General features: G+C 44.3%; 1 protein-coding gene across 2 annotated transcripts in view; it reads left to right on the forward strand.

Moving 5' to 3' along the window:
* LOC144755356 (receptor-type tyrosine-protein phosphatase V-like) overlaps positions 1-17,070 on the forward strand; it is a 704,907-nt gene that overhangs the window by 97,680 nt on the left and 590,157 nt on the right. The window contains exons 2-3 of one of the 2 annotated variants that reach the window (XM_078644168.1): positions 14,523-14,594; positions 16,745-16,885. The gene's annotated coding sequence lies outside the window, so the exon portion shown is untranslated. The remainder of the gene's footprint in view (positions 1-14,522; positions 14,595-16,744; positions 16,886-17,070) is intronic. The other variant, XM_078644167.1, reaches the window with a different exon arrangement.

Genomic DNA, 17,070 nt, shown 5'->3' on the forward strand with positions numbered 1-17,070 from the left:
AATGTTGTGGTGGAGGATGCGCTTAACGAAATGTCGCAAATAGATTTGCTGGGGATGGAGAAGACCACGGTGGCCGAGAGAGGGAGAAGACCACGGTGGCCGAGAGAGGGAGAAGACCACGGTGGCCGAGAGAGGGAGAAGACCACGGCGGCCGAGAGAGGGAGAAGACCACGGCGGCCGAGAGAGGGAGAAGACCAGCACCACACCAGCAAGAGGGGGAGAGAGCACGAAGCGGCAGCGACACACAGGAAGACTCTTCCTCATTCCTCAGAGACTCGCAGCAGGAGGAAAGCCGGCCGGCGGCGAACAGAACACTGACAGGTACCGTCCGTAGGCAAGTTTAAAAGCAGCTGCGTTAAGAAGCGCTGCCCGGGTGGGAGGGGGGCAGTGGAGATGTGGAAGAGGAGAGAGGGAAAATCTTTTATTGCGGGCCTCGCCCGGCCTTGGGTAAAGTTTTTATTATTTATTTATTTATGCACTTTTATATAGCGCGGACTTTACCTGAAGGCGTCAGAGCGCTTCACATTAGGAACAGAGATGAAACATAATGAGAAACCTTACAAAAGGACAGATTGCAAAAACATACGTTACTTACATAAGGTAATAGTGACATTTGTGAGCAAACAAAATACATGAGGTAGTAAAAACTGTGAGCAACCAAAAATACATGAGGTAGTAAAGGTAATAGTGACAATCGTGAGCAAACAAAATACTTGAGTAAAAATTGTGAGCAACCAAAAATACATGAGGTAGTAAAGGTAATAGTGACAATCGTGAGCAAACAAAGTACTTGAGTAAAAATTGTGAGCAACCAAAAATACATGAGGTAGTAAAGGTAATAGTGACAATCGTGAGCAAACAAAATACTTGAGTAAAAATTGTGAGCAACCAAAAATACATGAGGTAGTAAAGGTAATAGTGACAATCGTGAGCAAACAAAGTACTTGAGTAAAAATTGTGAGCAACCAAAAATGCATGAGGTAGTCAAAAGTGCACAAGAGGAGATGAAAGTGACAAGTGTGCAGTTATAAGAGAAAACAGAGTATAATTTGAGGTATAGTACTGCAATAAGTGCTAGACACTCAGGCACAGGAACAAGCGTTACGTGGGCAAGGTCAAACAGTAAGATATCTGTGTTTGGTGTTGCAAAAACCCCAAAATAAAATGCCGCTAAATGCCGCTAAATTTCCATTTTTGTGCCGCTAAATTTTCATTTTTGTGCCGCTAAATTTGCCAATCCATGCCGCTATATCCTGGGGGGTCTGACTAACAACCAGAAAAGGTTTTGGGATTTGGTCAAATGGGGTAAAAACGCAGACTCTTCTACCCCGGGAAATAATGTGCCCATCGAGGATTGGATTTCATTCTTTTCGGCCCAATTTAAAGCTGGTGATGATGAGGCTATAAATCCCTTGGGCAAAGCACCTTTGCTGACCCCACAAGGTGAAAAACTCACCTTTACAGTTGCTGAGGTTGAGTTGGCGCTGGCACTTACTCTCCGAGGCAAAGCCCCCGGTATGGATCTGATTCCGGCTGATCTATTTAAATCTAATCCCACTTTGTGGCTCCCGTATATTACCAGGATAGCTAACACTTTGGCCCTTGGAGCTACAGTCCCGAAATCATGGAAAGGGGCCGAAATTGTCCCAATTTATAAAAAGGGTGATAAAACCATTCCGGGCAATTATCGCCCTATCAGTTTGATCGATTCGATTCAAAAGATAGTGGCACGCATGGTCCTGGGACGGGTCCAGGGTTGGATGGAAACTGAGAACATTCTGTCACCTATGCAGGCGGGCTTCAGATCGGGAATGAGCACCATAGATCAGGTTTTTAGATTCTGCCTGATCTATTGGAAGGAGGTGTGGTTGGGTGGTGGCACCATCTATGCCGCATTTATCGATCTGAAGTCCGCCTTCGACCTAGTGCCTCCATTGCGGTCGCTCACCCTGCACTCGGCTAGCACTACGGAGGCTTCTCTTCCAGCTGCCTGCCTGTCCTGAGACCTGCTGCCTGCCTGTCCTGACACAGCGCACTGCGCTATCTAAAGCGCCTGGTATCGTTATCAATCAATTTAAAAGCGCTGTTTATGCTACATTGCACGCGCGCGCTATCGCTCTATCTAGCATTTAACTGATTTGCATACAGAGCATTGTAGTGCGGCTAAGGAGCGGGACTTTATACTTTATTAGTATACCTCACTCGAACTCGAAACCCAGCTCTGCCCCAGTTTCGATTTTAATAGCGAACGGCCATCTTAGTGTTTATTTTCATTGGCCCGTGGCTCCTCCCCGCTCCCCGCCTCCCAGCTGACCCTCCCACGCTCCGCCCCCTCCATTATCCATTTATGGCCAATGTCCCCACGCGCAGCGTCCACGCGCTACGTACACGCCGAAGGTGCGCCAAAGGTAAGCCCGTCTACGCCCGTCCGCGCCTGGACCGCGCCCAGCGCCACACCCCCTGCCCCTCGCGCTGCCCATCCCTCCCGCATTACCTACGATGCCGCCACCCTCCTAGCCCTTAATTCCGATCGCGCCCCCAACTGCGTCCAAGCCGCTCCTGGACACACCCATGGACCTTTCTCTTGCCACTCCTGCAAATTCATTGGCACCGACAACATCTCCGCTACAACCACACCACAGATTCCCGACCCCAACCACCTACAATGCATCCTGCTCAACACCCGCTCGGTTCACAGGCATGCCATTGACCTCTGGAATCTACTAGACACCATCTCTCCAGACATCGCCTTCCTTACAGAAACATGGATGAACGCTTCCTCAGCCCCAGACATCACCATTGCCATCCCTGAAGACTATAAGATCACACGCAAGGACCGTACCGGCCACACAGGAGGAGGAATCGCTATCGTTCATAAAAAATCAATCCACATCTCAACCAGCTCTGACGTCAACCTCGCCAACTCTGAACACCTTCACTTCCAGATCCACATCGACCCCAAGACCACACTCAGAGGCACCCTCCTTTACAGACCACCAGGACCCCGCGCAAAATTCAGTGAAGACATCACGGACTTCATCACTCCACACGCGCTCCCCTCCAAAGATTACATCCTTCTGGGAGACCTCAACTTTCACCTTGAAAAGAACAACGACCGCAACACCACCGCCCTCTTGGACAACCTCGCCAACCTCGGACTTAAACAACTGGTCACCTCCCCCACCCACATCGCAGGTCACACACTCGACCCCATCTTCACCTCCAGCAATCATGTCTCCTTCAGCCACACTACAGATCTCCTCTGGACTGACCACAGCTGCGTTCACTTCACCTACAACAAGCCGAAACTCATCAACCACCTCCAACCAACTCTGCAAAGAAACTGGAACAAAATCACCATCGACCAGATCTCCTCATCGCTCCTACCAAACACCCCAGCCCACTCTTCTAACCCTGACCTAGCCGCCGCCAACTTCACCCTATGGCTATCCAACACCGCCGACATCCTAGCACCACTGAAAAAACGTCAACGCAAACCTGGCAGCAAGAAGGCCTCATGGTTCAACGATGATCTTAAGAAGTCCAAGAAACTCTGCCGCTCCCTTGAAAAGGCCTGGAAAAAAGACCCAACCACTATCACCAAGGACGCCTTCAAAAACGCCACCCGCACACACCACCAACTAATCCGAAAGGCCAAGAAAACAGCATTCAAGGATCGACTAGACAACAACGCCCACAACAGCAAGGAACTTTTCAACATCGTCAAGGAATTCACCAACCCCTCGGCCAACTCCAACGACATCACCCCCTCTCAAGCCCTCTGCGACTCCCTGGCTTTATTCTTCCACAACAAAATTGCGGACATCCACAACAGCTTCGACAACCAACCCGGAGACCAACCCACCCAACCATACGCTGAACATTCTCCCCCCTCGAACACTCTTAACGACTGGTACCCAATCTCCACTGAGGACACCATCCGCCTGATGAACTCTATCCACTCAGGATCCCCCACAGACCCATGTCCTCACCACATCTTCAACAAAGCAGACTCCGTCATAGCACCGCACCTCCGAGACGTCATCAACTGCTCCTTCAACTCCGCCACCTTCCCGGAAAGCTGGAAACACGCTGAACTCACCGCCCTCCTGAAAAAACCCACAGCGGACCCCACCGAACTCAAAAATTACCGCCCCATATCACTCCTTCCTTTCCCAGCCAAAGTCATCGAGAAAGCTGTCAACAACCAACTCGCCGCCTTCCTCGAAGCCAACAAATCCCTCGACTCCTCACAATCTGGCTTCCGAGCAAAACACAGCACTGAGACCGCCCTCATCGCAGCAACAGACGACATTCGAACTCTACTGGACAATGGAGACACAGTCGCCCTCATCCTCCTCGACCTCTCTGCAGCCTTCGACACAGTCTGCCACAGCACCCTTTTACAACGCCTCAGAAACATCGGAATACAAGGAAAAGCACTTGAATGGATCACCTCGTTCCTCACCGGAAGAACCCAGAGAGTCCGCCTTCCACCATTCAAGTCCGAGGCCACTGAAGTCATCTGTGGCGTACCACAAGGATCCTCACTCAGTCCCACCCTCTTCAACGTATACATGAGCCCCCTTGCGGCCATCGCTCGCCAACACAACCTCAACATCATCTCCTACGCGGATGACACTCAACTGATCCTTTCTCTCACCAATGACCCCAGCACCGCCAAAACAAACCTACACGAAGGAATGAAAGAAGTTGCCGAATGGATGAAACAAAGCCGTCTGAAACTGAACTCAGATAAAACAGAAGTCCTCATCTTAGGTACATCCCCCTCTGCATGGGACGACTCTTGGTGGCCGGAAGCCCTTGGAAAAGCACCCATCCCGACAGACCACGCACGGAACCTAGGCGTTATCCTGGACTCTTCACTCTCAATGTACAGACAAGTCAACGCCGTATCCTCATCCTGCTTCAACATTCTTCGCATGCTCAAAAAAACATTTCGCTGGATCCCCACCGAAACAAGAAAAACAGTCACCCATGCTCTGGTCACAAGCCGATTGGACTACGGAAACACCCTCTACGCAGGTACTACCGCCAAACTCCAGAAGAAACTCCAACGAATCCAAAACGCCTCAGCCAGGATCATATTAGACATCCCGCGTCACGAACACATCTCTGGCCACCTGAAAGACCTCCACTGGCTACCCGTCAATAAGAGGATCACCTTCCGACTGCTAACCCACGCACACAAATCACTCTACGACATCGGACCAGAATGCATCAACTCACGACTGTCCTTCTACACCCCCTCCCGCCAACTACGTTCTTCCAGCCAAGCCCTCGCCACTGTACCCCGCATCAACAAGACCACCATGGGAGGCAGATCCTTCTCATACCTGGCAGCTAAAACATGGAACTCACTCCCCACCTACCTTCGTCTTACCCAGAACCACCTAGCATTTAGAAAGCAACTTAAAACGTGGATATTTGACAAGTAATCCTCCTCCCCTCCCTAAGCGCCTTGAGACCCTCTGGGTATGTAGTGCGCTATATAAATTCTCTGACTTGACTTGACTTGACTATGGGGTGTGTTGAAAAATCTGGGGTGCCCACTAGAACTATTGGACCTCATTGTAAGACTCCATGAGGACAACTTTGCGAGGGTGAGGTGGGGGGGTCAGGGACAAGTGACGGAAACATTCCCCGTAACTCGAGGTGTCCGCCAGGGGTGTGTCCTGGCCCCTACCCTCTTCCTCCTTTTTATGGACCAAGTTGTTAAATTTTTCATGGATACCCCCACTGATGCACCAATGCTGGCGGGGATGAGGTTCCCTTTACTCATCTTCGCAGATGACACTTTAATCCTCTCAAAAACACGCAGCGGACTCCAGCGGGCTCTCGACCGCTTTGAGGAGTACTGTGCCATCAATAATTTGGTAGTTAATGTGGGGAAAACAAAATTTATGGTTTTTACAAAAAACCATTCAGTCCGAAGTTCAGTAAAGTTGAATGGAGTAAACCTCGAACAGGTCGATACCATGACCTACCTAGGGGTTACCCTTGATAGCCGTCTAAGATGGAAAGATCAGATTAATATGCAACATCTTAAACTTGCTAGGCTGACTGGTTGTCTCGTTAAAGAGCAGAAGGAATCTATTACAAAACGGGTCCTACCGGCCCTTAAGATCTATGATGTTAAAATCTCTACAGCCATCTTATATGGCGCGGATCTGTGGGGCCACATGGACTTGCTTAACCTGTTTAAAACTCAATGTAGATTCCTTCGAAATCTTGTGGGCCTCCCACAGTCCACACCCTTGGTCCCTCTCTGTTTGGACCTTGGTTCCCCACCCATTAATGAGATGGCAAGATTTAGGTTAGTGGCATTGTGGAGACGGATATGGACATCCCAAGATTTATCCCTCTTTGCAAAAGAATTGTTGGAAGTCAGGTCTATTAGGGGTTCAGGGAAAATACCCTGGTTTTCTGCTGTTAAATCAATCCTTACAGATATGGGCTTAGAACAACTCTGGACATCCCCGCAATCTAATGTTTTCCCACCTAAAGATGAGTTCAAATCATTATACTGGGCTACATCTCGCCTAAAAAGAGTCTTGCTTTCCAACAAAAACGGCCTTACAGGCAGATTTCTAACATTCAAACTTGACCTAGCAAGAGAGCCATATTGGGATGTTATATCTCGACCGTTAGATAAGAAGTTGTACCATCAATTTAGAGTGGGCGCTCTGCCCTTAAACATCTTTCTAAATAAACGGTCTACAGGGATATCGCCCTACTGTACATGTTGTCCAGGTCATATTGAATCTGAAGGTCACTTCCTTTTTGCCTGCCCAAGGTATTGTGCACCCCGAAAGAAATGGTTAAAACCTTTGTTCCAAAAACTTCCATTCAAAACAGCAATGGAGGCCATACGGGTGCTTAGGACTAACACCTCAGAATTCTTTGTGGTAACTTTGGCAAAGTATTTGGGATGGGCTTGGCTCCTAAGACTAAAAACCAGCATGACTTAGTACCAAGTACAAAGGTGATTTGCAAATGGCCACAATCTGTTTGATTATGTATTTGATAATCATTTCACGACTTTGTTCCATCATTCGCATCCCTTGTTTCTCTTTCCTTTCTGCCATAATAAGGATTTGTCCACAATGATTTTGAACTGTAACTTTTGAAATGTAATGTTGACTTTTTAATCCACTGTTATTTATTCTTATACAAAATTATTCAGGTTTCTTTATTCAGGTTTCTTTACTCATTAATTGTAATTTAATCCTGTTTTATCAATTTGTTATGAAATGTTCTTTATTCTTATTTGTATACTTATTTTTTATATTTTTGTGTTAGTGTTTAAATTTCTTTTACAGTATTGTTTTTGTTGGATGTTTTAATTGAATTGATTCAGTTATATATTTTTTTTTGTATTTATATTTGTGTCTTTTATGATTTGTTAAAAAATCGAAATAAAGACTTTAAAACCTGAAACCTGATAAAGATCTAGGATAGCAATACCACCATGTTCTTTCTTTATTCGTAGCTTCTTCCATGAAATTCTCAGTTTTTTATTTCCCCAGATAAAGCTAGTAAACTCCCCTTGCACTCTTCAACCAAACTTTCTTAAATTCTAGTGGGATAGCGTTAAACAGTGAACTTCAGAAGGGTAGACATTTTTTAAAGGTTAGATCTACCTGGGACGACAGTGGAAGTGCTCCCGAAGCCTGCAGTTGTTTTTTGACCGCTATAACTAACTTATCGAAGTTCACCTAAGGTAGCTTCTCCAGGTTATGTACTATTTGGACTCCCAGGTATTTTATTTCTTGTCTTACTAGGTTGCTCCTAAAATGAAATGAAATGAAATGAAATGAAATGAAATTAGATTTATAAAGCGCATGGCTGCCCGAGAGCGTCCCAGCGCTAGTTGGCTGTTCCATTGCATCAACTCTGTTTTTGTCTGTTTTTGTTGATTAATGGAGTACCCAGATACTTTTCCAAATCGTCCCAGAATCTCCCAGATTGCCGAAAGAGAGTTTGGTAAGTTTCCAGTAAAAATCTTCAGATCATCGGCGTACAACACAATTTTATTTGACCAGCCATTGCAAGCAAAGGAATAGATATTCCGACTTGCCCTTAATTTACAGACCAAAGGCTCAATATAGATGTTAAAAAGGAGGGGGAGCATTCCTGTCTGGTTCCCCTCCCAATATTTAATAGTTTAGTGAGGTTTCCATTGACCAAGATCTTCGCCGATGGATTTTTATATAGTGCTTTAATTGCTGCCAGGAAAGCTTCTCCTAGGTTAAAACGTTTGATCGTCTTATACAGGAATGGCCAGCTAACCCCATCGAAGGCCTTGGCAGCGTCTAGGGTCATCACTGTCAGAGGGTTCCCATATTCCTTCGCCAAGTCAATAGTACCTATTAATTCATGGGTTAACTCATGAAATTGTGTCCCCTTCATAAAGCCTTTTTGGTCAGTGTGAATTAAAGTTCCCACCACCTTGTCCAGTCATTTTGTTAACATCTGAGTATATATTTCATAGTCACTGTTAAGGAGGGAGATGGGTCTGTATGATTCACAAGCCCTCAGATTCTTATTTTGTTTTAGAAGTATAGGGCCAGATGTATCAAGCATTTTACCATTGGCAACTGACCAATTTGCAGAATTGGATCATTTGCGAACTGAAAAAGTCCTTTTGGGATGTATCATCCCAAAAGGCAGTTGCAAAATAGGGAATCACAATTTTTGCGATTACCTATTTTGCGAATGCATTTAGGGAATCGCATTTTGCGTTTCTTTAAATGCAATGCATGGAGCAAGAAAAAATTGCGACCTGTCTTTAAAGAATCGCAAATTACCACCAACTTCAAGTTGGTGGTAATTTGCAAATTCCTAGAAAAATGCACATATTTGCATTTTTCTAAGTGCCATGTGGCACACATATAGGGCATGTATGTGCGCCACACGTGCATACTTTCCTTTTTTGGGGGTGAATCAGGGTTGCCTTTTGGGCCCCTTGCACCCTTGCGAGTGCCTATTTGGTACTCGCAAATTGCGAATGCAATCCTATTCATTCCTATGGGCCTATAGGCCCATAGGAATGAATGGGAAGGTATTCCTTAATAGCGAATCACAATTTGTGATTCGCAGTTAAGGAATATGTAGGAATCGCATTTTTTTTGTTGCAAATCTGACATACATTACAGTTTGCAATTCTTAAATAGCGAATCAGTAAAATTTGCTAAACCAATTCTTGATACATCTGGCCCATAGTTATGGTGGCTACGTCCCAAGACAACGAGACATTCTGTCTGCAGATGAAAGCAGAGTTAAAGAGTTGTGATAGTATTGGGGCAAGCTCGTCCCTCAAAATGGTATCATTCTTGTTTGGTAGGGACTCTGGGCCAGCAGTTTTCTCTTTTTTTAGACCCCTAATAATTTGAAGAGTTTCGTCAAGGCTAATGGGGCTATTTAGCTTGTCTTTCTCCATCTCCTGCAAGGATGGAAGCTCTAAGTCCTGAAGAAAGTCCTCAATTTGTTCTTCACCCACCCTAACGTCCTCTGTATAAAGGTCTTGGAAAAACTGGGCAACCGAATTCTCAATCTCACCATCTTCGGAGATTATTCCGTCTGAGTTTTGGCAACTAAGATCTTTAATCTGATTTCTTGTTTGATTGGCCTTGGTCTTCCAAGCGAGCAGTTTGCAGAACCCCTCTCCATATTCGTGATGCGACAGCCTGCTGGACTCCCGTTTTCTCCTAATAATTACTACGAGATCATCTGCAAGGTCAGATTTTGCTGTTTGAAACTTTCGCTTGGTTTGTGACACATTTGGACCTCCGGAGCTCTGTTCAAGTTCTAGCTGGAATTTATGTACTATAGCGTCCAGCTTTTTAATATCGTCCCTGACTCTCCTGTTTTGTGCAAAAGACAGGCCGGTTAGAATGCCTCTTAAGTAGGCCTTATATGTATCCCATTCAATATGGAGGAGAGCTGAATCTAAATTGAAGAGAAACAAATCGTTTGTGGTGGTTTTCAATTTCTCCACTACCTGTGGCTCTAAAAGCAGAGAGTAATTTAAGGCCCACCTGCGGGTGAGAGGTCTGTTCTTAAGAGCAATCTCTAAGATGACTGCAAAGTGGTCGGACAGATGTTCTGGTGCATGGGTGACTTTAGTGGTGTTTTTGCTACTGAAGGAAGAAATCGATCCTGGATCGATGACCACATTTTTTATTGTGAAAGGTAAAAATTTCCCCCTACCATCCCTGCCTGGTCTCCCATCAACCTCCGAATATCTACAAGGCCAATGTACACCATCTGTTGTTTCAAGGTAGTTCTCCTATTGAGGGTCACGGCAGCTGCCTTCTTACAGGTTGTGTCTTGAGTTGGGTCTATGACTACATTAGAATCCCCACCTAATATTATAGGGTTGTCGCTATCCACCAAAAGCAGGAGTAGAGTACGAAAAGGAGTGGGATTGTCCAAATTACGGCCATAACATCCCACAAAAATCAGTCAGGACCCATGAATTTGGCCCTAGCTATTACCCATCTACCGAGAGGGTCAACCATAGAATCTCCTAAGTTAGCTTGGATAGTTCATTTAAAAAGAAATGTGACTCCCTTAGCTGGTCATGCTTGAGTGGTACACACACAGTGGTCGACCCACTTTTGTCCTTTAAGAATTTCAGTCCAATCCTCTTTTGATAAATGGGACTCTTGTATTAAAAACACCTCGCTGTATGAAAGTCTCAAGTACTCTAAGATTTTTTTCCTCCTGTGGACAACTCTGCGGCCGTTGACGTTCCAGGATAATATTTTCAGTTGCACAGTCCTATCTGGATTCGTCATAGAGAGAATAGGTAAATATACAATAACCTAGTTTGCCTGTGTCGGTTATGCCTATCTGGGAGCCCAAGGCTGTGCAACGGCCCATTTGAGCTAAATTAACAAATGAGGATTGTTTTTCTTTTTTTTTAACCCACATGCTCCCCCACCCAGTACAAAAGATTTTTTTTGTGTGTTTTCTTTTTGCCAGTGACCCCACCATCCCACCCTTCCCACCCAGGGGAACCCTCCCAAAAAATCAGGGGTATTCTGTATGGCTACCTCAAATATGAACTCTCTCGCTTCAACATGGCACTAGCAAATAATTTTGGGTGTGCTTTAATCTGTTCTATCAGATTGATGACTTTGTTGGGGTCCCTAATGTTGTGTGTTTTATTATTCCACATCACCTTTAGGAAGGCGGGGAAGAAAAGGTTGGTAGTGACCCCCAACCCTCTCAGCTCTTGAATGAATTTCCCCAACTCCCATTGTCGATCTTGTGTGGTGCTTGAGATGTCTGATCTGATGCAAAAGGACCATTCTCCTTTCTTATATATTCCTGCTTTGCGGGCCCCAGCGAGGATTCTTTCCTTCATGGAAGATGACTTAAAATTTACCAGGATTCTCCTCAGGTTTTTTTCCCTGGTCTCTTGGTATAAGGGTCTCGGTGGACTCTCTGAATGTCATCCTCTAGGGTGTTCTTCTCAATATCCCTATTATACTCTTTTAGGAGCCTGATTGTAAAACCTCTGATGTCCTCCCCCTCGAGACCCCTCGAGACCCTCGAGTGTATCCCGGAGTTCTTTTTCACTCTCCTTCAGTTTTGCAATCTCATTTTTATGAGAGTCAACTTTTTTTTAGAGGTCCTCAAGAGAGACCTCCAATGCCCCGATTCTGTCCATCAAATTATTGATCTTACTTTCCAATACCTCATATGTGCCTTGAATCTTTTGCTGGTTTAGCTCAGATACAGCAAACTTTTCCCTGACTTCCATTAAAAGAGTAGATAACAGTTTCTCTGTGTAAGTTTGGTCGGACTGACCAACCAATGCAATAGGTGATTCTCTTTGAACGAACGGTTAGTTCAAGGTGTTCGAGGATCTATGGTCTCTCTGATCTGATATCTTGTTCTCTACTGCTAAGGAGCTTAACCTATTATCAGACATAGTATTTTTCGTACTTTCTATATTACCTATACCCTCCATGGTACACGGAGGTCCGCAGACTTCAGAGGTATATGTAAACTCTGGGCGTGTCGTTGTAGAGGCGGGGAAAAGCTGCACTGTTTGACATTGGACTTTGAAGTAGCAGCGAAGTGAAGGCGTAACTTTTATACATTCAGGTTTCCTTTTAGGCTGCCTTTTCCCTGTACCCAATAGAGACTTGTGTGAGGGTGGCCTTTTGGTCGTAATACCTGAAGTGGTATACAGTGTAGTTCAAGGGACCGTTTTGTCTAAATTCTTCTGGGGGGCTAAAAAAAAGAGTTCTTTTTAACTGAAGGCCCTAGCGTATTTTGACTTTCCCCCATATATCCCTGCTTCTCAGGGTATATCTATTTGTGAAACAGGCAGGGGCTTCACTCAAACCCTCACCCTCTCTTGAGGAAGCGCCAAACAGTTTGGAAGCACCGCTTAGGTCATCTTGGTGCTGATTCCCCCTTTTCCTTCTTACCAGTGTCATCATAGGCTTTTGGACAACATCTTCCGATTTTACCTTCGTAGTCTCTCCCTTACCACAAGAGAGTAGGTCTTTGCCAGGCGGGAAAACACTCTCCTAAGAGAAGGCAGCCACTCTGCTACTCCCGCTCCCCTGGAAGCCAATCCTAGTGGTAGCGCCAGCACCTGCCGAGCTGCTGCTTCCGCCTACACACTGCTCTGCGGCTGCACCGCTGTCCTGAGAGCAGGCGTGGAAGCCGAAAAAGAAGAATGGGGAGAAAATCCTTGAGAACCCTCCTCAGCAGTAGACCCCAATATTTCTCAGGGTATATCTATTTGTGAAACAGGCAGGGGTTTCACTCAAACCCTCACCCTCTATTGAGGAAGCGCCAAACAGTTTGGAAGCACCGCTTAGGTCATCATGGTGCTGATTCCCCTTTTTCCTCCTTACCAGTGTCATCAGAGGCTTTTGGACAACATCTTCCGGTTTTACCTTCGTAGTCTCTCCCTTACCACAGGAGAGTAGGTCTTTGCCAGGCGGGAAAACACTCTCCTAAGAGAAGGCAGCCACTCTGTTACTCCCGCTCCCCCGGAAGCCAATCCTAGCGGTAGCGCGCCAGCCCCTGCCGAACGGCTGCTTCCGCCTACACACTGCTCTGCGGCTGCACCGCTGTCCTGAGAGCAGGCGTGGAAGCCGAAAAAGAAGAATGGGGAGAAAATCCTTGAGAACCCTCCTCAGCAGTATCACATCACTGCATTGCCACGAGGACCCCAATATTTTGAGCACAGGAACATCTTAGATACCTGCTGCCATATGAGCGAGAGAGCTTGCGACCGGCACTAGCTGGCGGCCGCCATATTCCCCCTCCAGGCAGTGCTCTTGCACTCCTATAATCACCCAAGCACTATACATGCCTTTATTAATCTGTTAATATTATTTAATTTTCTAAGCAGTCACACCCCCGTAATAGGCGTTGTGACTCCCCAGACCACAGGTTAAGAACCGCTGATTTAACCAATCTGCCTCTTGAGCCATTGAAAGTTTACTCTAAGGCCTGGGTGTTCACAAAAATGTTCCCAAGGGCCAAAAAGTTTGGTATGTTGTATGACCGGGGGCTGCAGTGATGCCAGCAGGGTGGTTGTGGTGGGTGGGGGGTTGATGGTGGTGTTGAGGACTGAATGGTGGGTGTAGGGGCAGTGAAGCATGCACATCTAGTGGCTGAATTGCATAATGTGAAACCAGAAAACCTGGGATGAATCCCGGCTTCCCTACTGTGTACGTTTCAAGGCAATTTTTTTTTTCACTCTTCCTCCTTTTTCTTCATTAGCACATATAAGAGGACCTTGAAATACATGACTTTGTGACTTCAGGATGTGCACTGTATGAAACCTTCTCTTGTGTATGATTTAATAAACTATAATGTTGTCCATATATAATAGCAACCCCGGCCACCCAAAGAGTGCACATAACAAGTAACTTGCCTCTTAGTTCACTATTGCGATTGTTGTCAGTGTGGGTGGAAGGAAGCATGAAGTTTCTGTAATTCATGTTTGAAAAATATCACTTTAAAAAAAACACCTCAATGCACTGATCTAATCTGACGTACTAGGGTGAGCTGTATTTTAATGAAATCCACTTTTTGAATTTTGAAGAAGCTTTATTATATTTTCATAGGTTTTTTGCAAGATGTCTTTAAACATTACAGTGTTCCTAAAGGCAATTCGTGCAGGAAACCTTAGTTCCTTCCTTCCCATTACTGCACCTAACCTGAAAACAAAAGCTTGTCCGTTTATTCAACATTTTTTTTAGTGTTAGGGCTGATTCGAGTAAACCGCAGCCCAGTGCTGCCGCTGACCACAGGGTCACATCCAAAGGTCAGGAGGGAACCATGCAGCCTCTGGGCCATACTTTGAGTACCACTGCTTTAACATTTTGGTAGAAGACAATCCCTAAACGGCTTTACTAAATATTCCCTAAAGTGAAAAGAGAAAAACTCTTCTAAATAAATGATGCAAGGAACCATGTTGCTTTGTCGCGCTTCTCCATAATTTTTTTTCTTTGCTCCAGATACCTTGTGCTTTGGCCTCTGCAATAGCTGAAGTTTCAAGATTAACCATGCAGCTTTGTGTAAAATTACAGGTATGTATATTTTCAAACCGTTGCCCTGGAAAGGCAGCTTCCTGTATAGGTCTATTAAGTAAGAGTGAAGGATGTATTGGAACTATGAGCTTTTAAAACATAATTTCTGACTCGAAATTGCATGTTCTCCTAGCAGCCTCAGGAGCAAGACATGTTAAGTTCTATATAAAAGGTATTGTGACATTATAGTTGCAACATTTAGTTGGATAGGGTTCTCAAAAGCAAATTTACAGCATATGGATAAGATACCTCAGGATGAATAGTGATCATGTCTAATTCCTGCTACTGCGGCAAGAGATATTTTGATGGGGCGCAAACGGATTTCAGACACAAACTGGGACAATGAGTAGGGGTAGCATTATTAAGAAAGCCTTATATTTTAGTTCATTTAGGTTGTTTGTAACGTTTTATTAACCACTCTCCGTTTGCCTCTACGGTAATGGTGGGTTGTGGTTGCTGCGGGTGACGAGCGGATGCCTCCTCATAGAGGATACTCACTTTGTTTTCACTGTCGACATACGTCTCAACATTTGCTGAGCCTTAAGGCGGCATTGTGGTGCTTTTTTCTGCCGCTTTGAGGAACTTTTTAATGTAAAATCGTCAGGCGCTTTGAGGAGAGAGTATGCCCACCATATTGTTTTTTATACTGCTCTTCCATGCGGAGTGGTTCTCTACAGATCTCTGATCAGTTTTACCAGCTGGAGACCTCTTTAGAATTGCTTTAAAAGATGCTTTACTGGGAGCACTGTCTTGGGCTGCTTATATATACTCTGTTCTAACAGTTCTGATTGGAGTTTTCCTTGGCTTTGTTTGACACCCTAACTGGAATTTCATGCTGACATTTTCTTTCTCTTGCAAAATCTTGGCACAATGGTATTAGTAAAAGCGGACATATGTGGACAAGGAACTGCTGTCAAAGAATGTATATTCTTAGAGACTACTACTTTGTATAATAGGCAATTAATTATTTCAGTTGCTATTTTGGTCATGACTGTATTTGCTATATTTGTGATTAGTGATTCTTGGTCATACATCAAAAGTGTCCTATTCGGATATTGCCACAATTTACCAACTGTTTAATTAATATTATACCGGTTATTCAACAATCTTTTGTGGTAACTTGTTTATTATATATGCTGATAACTCCAAATATGGGCCAAACTAGAAATTTTAAATTACATGCCTCCATTATGTCAGTTGCCAAGTCTACTGCCAGCGTTACTACATTTCATTCTTATTCTGTATTAGAAAATGTATGGAGGACAATATAGGTACCAGTCACAAATTTCAATGGAACTGATTCTTGATGAGATTAGGGCTCTTAAGTCTTATATGAAAGATACTAATAAACAGCTCCTACATTTCGATGACAAATGGTCTTTTGTACTAAAAAGGTTACTCAAGTGGAGAGAAAGGTTGAAAATCTTCAGGACTCAGTGCAGACTATTAATAAATTGCAAGCTGATATTATCTTTAAAAAAGCATGCAGAAGACTTGGAAAATGGCAATAGGAGAAATAATCTATGCATTTATGATTTTGTTGAAGGATTGAAAGGTTCAGACCTCATCTTCTTCAAAACATTTTTCCTACAGGTTTGGGACCTTCCTCCTTCGACTTCTTTAATTATACAATGTGCACATAGAATTGGTCATCCTCCTCATATTGCATCATTTTCACACAAAGGGTGGTTATCATATACTTTTTGGACTACCTTGATCTCCTTACAGTTTTTTAAAGCAGCCAAAGCTAAAGGTCACATATAATGTTCCGGGGCTACCTTATTTTTTTGGTAGGATTCTGCGAAAGTCACATCAGGCAGAAATAAAGACATTTCCTGACATGCGCCCAGCTCTACTTTCTCTTAAGGCGAGATTTGGTCTTTTCCACCCTTATCTCTTCAAAGTAACATACAATAAAAAAAATCCTCACTTAGGAGGACCCTTCTCTCGTTCAGAACTTTTTTGACACTTGCAGAAGAGCAACGATGGATACTTCTACTTAATAATTGCACTTGATGTTATTAGTTTTAAATTCTTCTGATTTGTAATGCTATTTCAGAATGATGATTTGGAATTTGTTAATTGTTGATTTATATGTATGTTCCTTTTATTTGATAATATAATGTTATTTTTTTCTTCTCCTTCCCTAGGCTTCCTCAGTGTGTGCAGCAGAACTTATTTGAGTCTTTTTATGTGGGCAGCTTCTTTCCATGTGTCAACTGCGTGAAGTCTCAGTTGTTTTCCACCCCTTATGCGGTTTCACCACCCTCGATTATTTGTTTGGTCCATAGGTATGATCTTTTTGTTATTTATTATATTCTCTTTGTTCTCTATTTCCTTTATTTTTTATTCTTTCTCTTCTATTCTTTCTTGGCTTTTTTTTCTTTCTTTTTTTCCTTTTGATACCGATTCTGTATTTCTTTATATCCTTTCATATTCCTTTGCCATTGCTTATTTCTTTCATTTTGAAAGTGGT

This window comes from Lissotriton helveticus, chromosome 5_1, assembly GCF_964261635.1.
Source record: "Lissotriton helveticus chromosome 5_1, aLisHel1.1, whole genome shotgun sequence".
NCBI classification, from domain to species: domain Eukaryota; kingdom Metazoa; phylum Chordata; class Amphibia; order Caudata; family Salamandridae; genus Lissotriton; species Lissotriton helveticus.